Raw genomic sequence first — 8,041 nt, forward strand, 5'->3', positions numbered from 1 at the left:
GAATAGGAAAAATCTGGTACTAAAATGTTATGTTTAGACCCTTCCAGAGTCCCTATTTATGACTCTCACATTCTGGATAGATCTAGGTATCAGAGGTTATGGGATCGGGACTCTGATTAGAAGGCGCTTCAGTGAATTTTAATGGAGAAAATTCAAAAACAGCTTCAAAGTTAAGTGAGCTTCTCCTTGTATTGTAACAGTACATGATAAGCAAAATAAAATTGTAATATAACAGAGAACCTAAACAAAGATATTAATTTGGACAGTTGGTATTCAAACACATCCAGTCAAGTAGAGTTTGGCAGAAAACTTCCTTTCTGAATGATCCCATCTCATTCATTCGTTGTAAAGCGTTACAGTGCGAATATGGGATGGTGGTACTGGTACTGATCTTTATAGTCACAGCACTCATGGTTATGTATTTTAGTAAAGAGCCTGTTAAAATCACACTAGCATTACATGCTTCCTTTCACATTTCATTTCCTGTGCCCTTAGGACCCAGGTGTCTTTTTACAGTGCTAGGAGCAAAAGGCGTATGGTGTATGATCATCTTCTATGTGAAGGGAGACGGTGGAAATGGGGTATGGTGGCTGCCTTGATTCCCGAGTTTTTCTTGGCCCTTGGACTATTATTTACCCTCCAGTTGTCAGTTTTCACTAAGGGGTTTTTTTTTGCATGGAGCAGCACCTCTAATTATTGCAAACTGCTGGCTGCCCTGTGGTGCAGGCACCTCTCCAGATGGGTGGAGTGTCTGTGTGTAATAAGGAAGCACAGAATTTCTCAGTTATTTGGGGATGTGCCTGAACCCTGCAGGACAGTCAGCAGTATGTAGGCTAGGATATGTGAGCATGTGTCCCCTTTCAGGATACTATGTAAATCATTTACATGCATAACCTCAGAACTGAAAAAAAATGACTATGCACTTACCTAGAGTACAAAACTTCCACATGGATAAATATGTTGCATACAATGCTCTTTAAGTACATGGCACTGTCAATGCTGTGGTACTGGCATCTCGAAAACTGACTAGCTCCTCTCATTTTCAAGAGTTTTCTCATTACAGTCCTGGTTGCTAATTGCCTCATTAGTGCGGCACGTTCTCCTTGTCTTCAGCTTATGCCTTGTGCTGGGAGTGGCCCCGGCTACTCCCTCGCTGTCTGCACTGCCCCACTCAAGGTTGCCATTTATCCCACTGAGGAGGGGCTCATTCTAGCTCTTCTGGCCTCCTCCCTCCTCAGGGACCTCCACTTCTCTGCTGTCTTCCCACTGAGCCACTTTGAAGAGACACGGCTCTTCTCTGGACTCACCAGAGCCGCCTCCATTTCCAGATAAGTACCTAGTCCTGTGACCAATCCTCCACCGCCTAGCATCCCATGGTTCCAGTGTGCTGCCGAGTCATGAGTCCGGCTCCTTGCACTCTTCTCTTCTGAGTCTTGGTTGCCTCATGTAAGTCTTCTGGTGCCTGAGGGCAAAATGCCTATGTCCCGCTGCTGAATTTATACTGGCCATGGTGGGCTAATCACCCAGCCTTCACCCCAGTGTGTGATCCTTACCACCTGGCAGGGTGCATTGTCAGGTCATTCGGTCTGACCTGACTCAGTAGCAGGGCTCCCACCTAAGCCCCTGTTACATATATATTACATGTGAAGCACACAAAAATGAAACTGGTAAACAGAGACTCCTAGCTGATGCCAGACTTTAGTGCCAGAGTGCTATTTTGTGACATCCCCTGAACATTAATTTTTAACATTCGTATTTAGTATTAAAAAATACTGATACCTGCAATTTGAGATTCAGTTAAATAGTGAAAATAAGGGTTTGTCCCTATCCATGTTTAAATCTAATAATGCAGTGCTGCTTAGATATGAAGAGAATGCTTTCAGTGGCTCTAATAATGCATTATCTCATGTATTGTTACAGAGTAGCAGTTTACAAATGATTAAGCTGACATGGTCTATATATAATGAACAACCACTGGTGAAGCAAGTAATTAAATGAAAAGTATAGTCCAAAATGTAGTAAACATTAAAATTCAGGGCAAAGTATTTTCAGGCAGGATTACAAGAACCTATCTTATCTCATTGTATTCCTGCATGAATAAAGACTTCTAACTGAATAGAACTTCAGATTGTACAATGCAATTCTTTCCCTCCCATGCGGATGCTTTCTCAAAGTGCCAGAAGAGTGAGATTTCACTTCACATAATGAATTTTTAAGAGAACTAGGGCACATCTACAAGGGATGCTAACTGTGCAGTAGCCTAATAATACTACCTAGTAGCGTGTCACAGCATAGACAGTGCCAATATGCTACTGTGCAGTATTATTAGGCTACTGTGCAGTAGTGTCACTAAAAAGGCATTTGCTAGTGCTACTGTGCAGTAACTTTGGTTACTGCACATTTATTTAGTACTTGATTATATAATGTGAGAGGGTAGACTGGAGTCCACCCAGCATGGCCCGGACCCCTAATCGGAATGCCCTGGCACTCGCCGCAGGAGCGGAGACAGGCAGCAGTGAAGGAGACCGGAGCTCGGACACTGGCACAGGTGCAGGCTCAGCAGTTCCGCAGCTGCCTGATCCTGTGTGTTGGGGAGAGCTGGGGGGTGGCTTCCGAGCAGCATGGGCTGCTCAAAAGGCAGCTGGGGAAACAGCTGGTGGCAAGCCGGGGCAAGAGGGGTGGAACACCAGCCAGGAGACTCTGACTCCGGAGCTGGGAGGCTCCAGCTTCAGCCCCAGCCCCAGCTCCCCAGAGAAGGGGTCAGCTGCCTACCAAGAGATCCCAACCAGTGAAGCAGGAGGCAGACTTGGGGATTGGCAAGAGCCAAGGAGCCTCGAGGAGAAGCAGTGATCAGGTGGGATGCCGCCGGGGAGCAGCAGGGCTCCAGCTAGGAGCTCTGGAACCGAGGCTGAGGGTAGACCTTCAAGCCCTCAAACATCCTTGGGTGGCTCTGGATGAGGCAGAGCATGGGGAACCACGAGCCCTCAAAACGGGGAGAGGAGTGACGCTGGCAAGAGAGACCAGGATGACAGGACCTCAGGTCAGCCGGGCTCAAGGGCGGGGACACCAGAAGAACTGGTAGGGGCGGGGCACAAGGGCATCCCCCGTATCCCCACCAGTTAGAGGGGAAGGGATGAGCAAGACCCCACTGAGGGGTGGGATAGAAAGGAGGCCTGAGACGAGAGAGAGAGAGATCCACACAATCTCGGGAGCTCCGCTGGCAGGTGCCAGCATTTTCATTTGCATTATAGATGACCCCAGCAGGGGCAAGTTTATTTTTGTGAAGAAGGGAAAACTAACCCGAAGACCTGGGACGAAACCCCTGAGGTACACGGCCCAGAAGACCCAGCCCTTGCAAGGCAGGCAGTGTGGGGAAGATCTGCAGGGAGCAGCATCAACCCAGGCCAAAGACGTGGTAAGGATGGGGTAAAGGGGAGGTTTGGAGCCCCACAAAGACGCCCCCCAGGGTCGAGACCCCTCCAGGCCCCAACAGGGAACTTCCTCCCCAACAAATAACACCAAAGACGTGGCAGAAAAGAAAAAGGGCCAGCGTCCAGACTAGGTGACACCGGATTAGGGTTTCACTCTGACGTCGCTGGGGGGCAAGGCACCGACGAAGAAGTCCCCAAAGCCTTACAACACCTATCAGCGACATATAAGTACTAAATTAAATGTGCTGTAACCACTGCACGTTAATGAATGGGAAGATGTGCCCCTTGAGTTGGAAATATTATATTACTAGTAAGAAGCAATTGAAACCTTTGTCTTTCCAGTGATTTATTTTAAAATAAATTTACTATTTGTTTGACGTCTTTTTAGTAGCGAGTTGTACATGCTTTTCATTGCTGCTAGCGGAGTTTTCTGTGAACTTTGCTCTTATTTTTTTCCTGTGCAGAAATAGAGAGAATTTTATTATTGTCTTTTGAGTACAGCCCTCTTGGCTGAGAGAAGTTTTGCTATCTAAAATAGTTTGGTAGATATCTGTCTTACATTTTAGGTAAACTTTTGGTGCATGCATCTCACTCTTTTATATTATATTCTGTTAATCCTGCACAAACATGCTATTATTCTATGAACATGCTTATTATTATGTAATATTGTCAGAAGACAGGGCAGGGTAGCACGTTAAATACTAACTCATTAATAAAGGCATACGCTTTTGTAGGTGACAGCCTACTTTGTCAGCTGCATCTGAAGGCTTATGCCTTTCCAAATGAGTTGCTCTTTAAAGTGCTATGCTGCCCTGCCTTTTACCTGACTTCAGATTCCCATGACTAACTACCTCTTTCTATAATATTGTTATTGGAAGATGTTTATGGCACATGAGGGATCCAAACAGGGGTGCCAAACATATTACTTACAAGCCAGATCTGGCCTGTGGAGCTGCTCCATTCAGTCCACTGGGCATTTGGAGGGCTAGGGAATATGGTGGCATAGCTTGCTACATATTTGGGGTCCCTGGGTCATCCTTAGGAGGAGGGTAAGCAAGGACTGTGCTGGTACAGTATTACTCAACCTGTGGCTGCTTAGCTTGTAATCAATGCCAACTTCCTTCCCTGGGCCAGAACCACTGCTGTTGCTGGCCTGCCATGGCTTCCCCATGCTAGATGCAGCCCACAAGGAGTCCCATGGTCGTGAATCATGAGGTGAATTTGACACTCTTGATCGATAGACAATCATAGACTTGTTAAAATCTCATTAAAATAATCTTGGAGTCTTGTGCAGCTGCCAATTATGGACTGCTTGGATTTGTGAGAGTAGCACAGGATGCATCAGTGCTCACAAGTGTTATAAGGAAGAAAAAAAAGAGTTAAGTCAGAAAGAAAAAACAAGAGATGTGTTAATCAGCACTGGTTGAATAATACCCAGTCTGTGGCTATTAATGTTTTCGCTATTAATTGTGATGGACATTTACAGTGGACTCAGACCAACAGGGTTCATAGTAACTCCAAAGAAGGTCAGGAATTCTTGTTAAACCGGATAACATCTTTCTTCATAGACATATCATTTTATGTTGTACTTAAGTTGTGGGGCCAGGGTTATTTTGGTGATTCTTTATCACATGGACCATGTTGATTTACCCAAAATAGATGTGAAATGGCAGAGTAACTACCTGTGAACCAAAGGAAGCCAGAGAACAGCTGTGTCTGCTTTATAAGGGATCTTGTTGGCCTGAATTACAATAAAAGAATGAAATAGTTCAGTTGACCTATGGCCTATTCGGGCTGTGGCTGAAATGATAAAAGTCTTACTTTTGGGACTCAGAGACATAGACTGACACAGCCTGAATGTAGGAGTTTTCTCTAGGCAGTTGATCCCCTGAAGCACTTTCCCAGAGGCACTTGATTTGCAAGGGTTTTTATTTAGAGAGAGGTTTCCTCAGAGATGTTTTTCCTTTTATAGAGTAATATCTTTATACTGGAGCAGTCTTAATTAACTAGAAGTATATTGATTTTTTTTGTTGTGTCATGTGATGCTCCTTTTTGCATGAAATAAGCATACTACAAGGAATAGCCATAGCCTTGATGCTTCCTAGTTTACCTATGCTGGATGCTGAGTTAAATTCTCTCCACCTAATTTAGTCATGCCAGTATTTCCATAGAAATATGTGGGGAAAGTATGAGCTAGTTGAAGTCCCTCTGACAATTACAGAGGCCTTTTTGGGCTCATGCTTCCATTCTGCAGCTTGCCAGTTTGCACAAGTGATGCTCTGACAGGCATATATATGCTTATTTCCTCTGCCAGTTGAATGGGTAAAACCTGGTTTAGCTCCATTGAAGAGTCTACATTGATTGACCCTAAATTAGGGTCTGGCCCATGACTTAGAAAACAGAGAGTAAAGCAGACACAGGATACACTGAAAGGCTTCATCACATGTGCTGTTTATTCCTTCTGTGCTGTCATCAGTCTGGGTCATCAGCATCATGGTACAAGATATATGATAGGGCCACTGCTCAAAAAAGTGTGTACTCAGAATGTGGATATCCAGATAAAATGACAGCTTCATGGGATAAGTGGGATTTGAAGGAAGATAAGGAAGAAGTAAGAGCTTGGATGTGGGTGACTGTTCTACCTACAGTGTACTTGTATGCTAGTCCTATATATAAACATTTATCTGACATTCTGGGGAAACTGTTATGATTTGCATTCTGTCTGGAAAATGAAATCCTAAATACATGCTAAGCACTTCAAAAGTATTAGAAAATATCCGTATAATATTATTTCTATTTCATGCACAAGATAAGAGGCTAAAACCAAGAATACTGTGGTTTAAATACTAGATATACATTCTAGGTATATACATTTTGGTTTGTGTGAATACTGTGAGTTAATACTATTAATTCTGGTATTTGCAAATCCTCTTTCTAGTATTTTTCTTTCTTTCTTTCTTTTTCTGTCTCTAAGGCTATGAACAGACATTGTATTTGCCCTGGGAGAAACTTTTCTCTCCTGGGACAAAGTATGTTTTTTTAGGTGTTCTGGGCCAAAGCCTGAAAATCTGTGTGGGATAAAAAGTAGTAACATCTCAGGACATCATAAGCTGTGTCTGAATACTTGTCATGGAACAGTGTCCTGAGACAAGGGATCTAGTCTGTCCTCAAGACATCCCAGTCCCAGCCCCTCCTGAGCTTGGGGCAGCCACTCTAGCCCTGGTGACAGATCTCTACTTTCTGGAGGTGACAGAGCATAGATGGCTCTGCCCACTTATTAATTGCTCTGCAGGGTAACTCATAAGTCATTCTTTTCTCACCACTTGCTTGAAGTCAGCATCAAAGCCTGTGCCTATAAGGTCCTGGTATGAGGCCATAAGTCTACTTTTGATCTCAGTGGGTGCATTTATATGAGATGCTTAATGCACAGAAGACTAATTCTACTGCTCATTAGTGCAGCTGGCAAAAACCATGCTAATGTGCTAATGTCCAGCTGGCTTAGTCTAATGCACATCAATGTTCATCTGTGCTAATGCGCAATAGCGCTGATTATGGCACATTAAGTTAGTACCTGTAATTACTATCCTGTGTAAGCAAAGCTATTTTTTATTTGCTAAGAACAGAGCTACTGTGCAAATTGTTTTTCACTTGCTCAATGTATAGAGTAAGTGCTTCATTGCAGAACTCAATAAGTCATCTCATTCCAAAATTCTAAAAATCACTAATAATGAAATTTAACTATCACTCCAAATATGATCCATAGCTATGACATCACAGACATGACACCAAGTCATAAATTTTATAAAAAATAGTGTCGGCAATCTTTTCAGACCCTGTTTTTGTATTCACATGATTTTCCTTATAAGGCAAAGACCTCTTTAAAACAAGATTAACCAATCGCCATGTAAATATAAAATTAGTAAGGAACCATGTTATAAAAGTAAAGTGCCCCACTGGAAAGTTGGGAGGAGCCAACTATTGTAGTCCAGAGGTTGCTTACACCTTTCCTTCCAAGGTGGTGTTACTGTGCTCACTGTTGTTGTTATCATTCATATATCTTTACTCATGTCACCTTGATTGAATGTTACCTAGCTCTCGGGCTTGTCTTTCCAATAAATAAGTGATTGTGTTGGCCAAAAAGACAGGTGGAATAAAGGATGGACTTTATTCCAAAAACCTGTCCTAGAACAAAATGGTGGTGGTCTTGTCCTAATCTCAGGTTCAAGGCCTTCTCAACAGCACCCACCCAAACAGCTGAGGGCCCATCCATCAGGAGCATCCTTGGACCTGTCTACCACTGTCAAGCCAAGGTCTGTCTCTATCCACCTACTCATCTGTCCACCTCCATCCTTCCTCTTTCAACTATGGCTCCTCTGTCACCATCCAATGTCATATGCAAACTTGGGAGGTAACGGATCTCATTGCCATTTGGGGGTCGGTGGAGAGCCAGCAGACACTGTTCAGGCCACTGAAACCAGGAAGTCTTTGAACAGATCACCATGGAAATGGCAGTTTGTGGACATGACCATGAATGGGCCAAAAGACCCAACACACATCTGCAAAGAGTGAGTGGCAATTAATGGCAAGGGTAGGGAAAGGCTGGGGGACAG

The sequence above is a fragment of the Alligator sinensis genome, unplaced genomic scaffold (genome assembly GCF_000455745.1).
Source record: "Alligator sinensis unplaced genomic scaffold, ASM45574v1 scaffold350_1, whole genome shotgun sequence".
NCBI classification, from domain to species: Eukaryota; Metazoa; Chordata; order Crocodylia; family Alligatoridae; genus Alligator; species Alligator sinensis.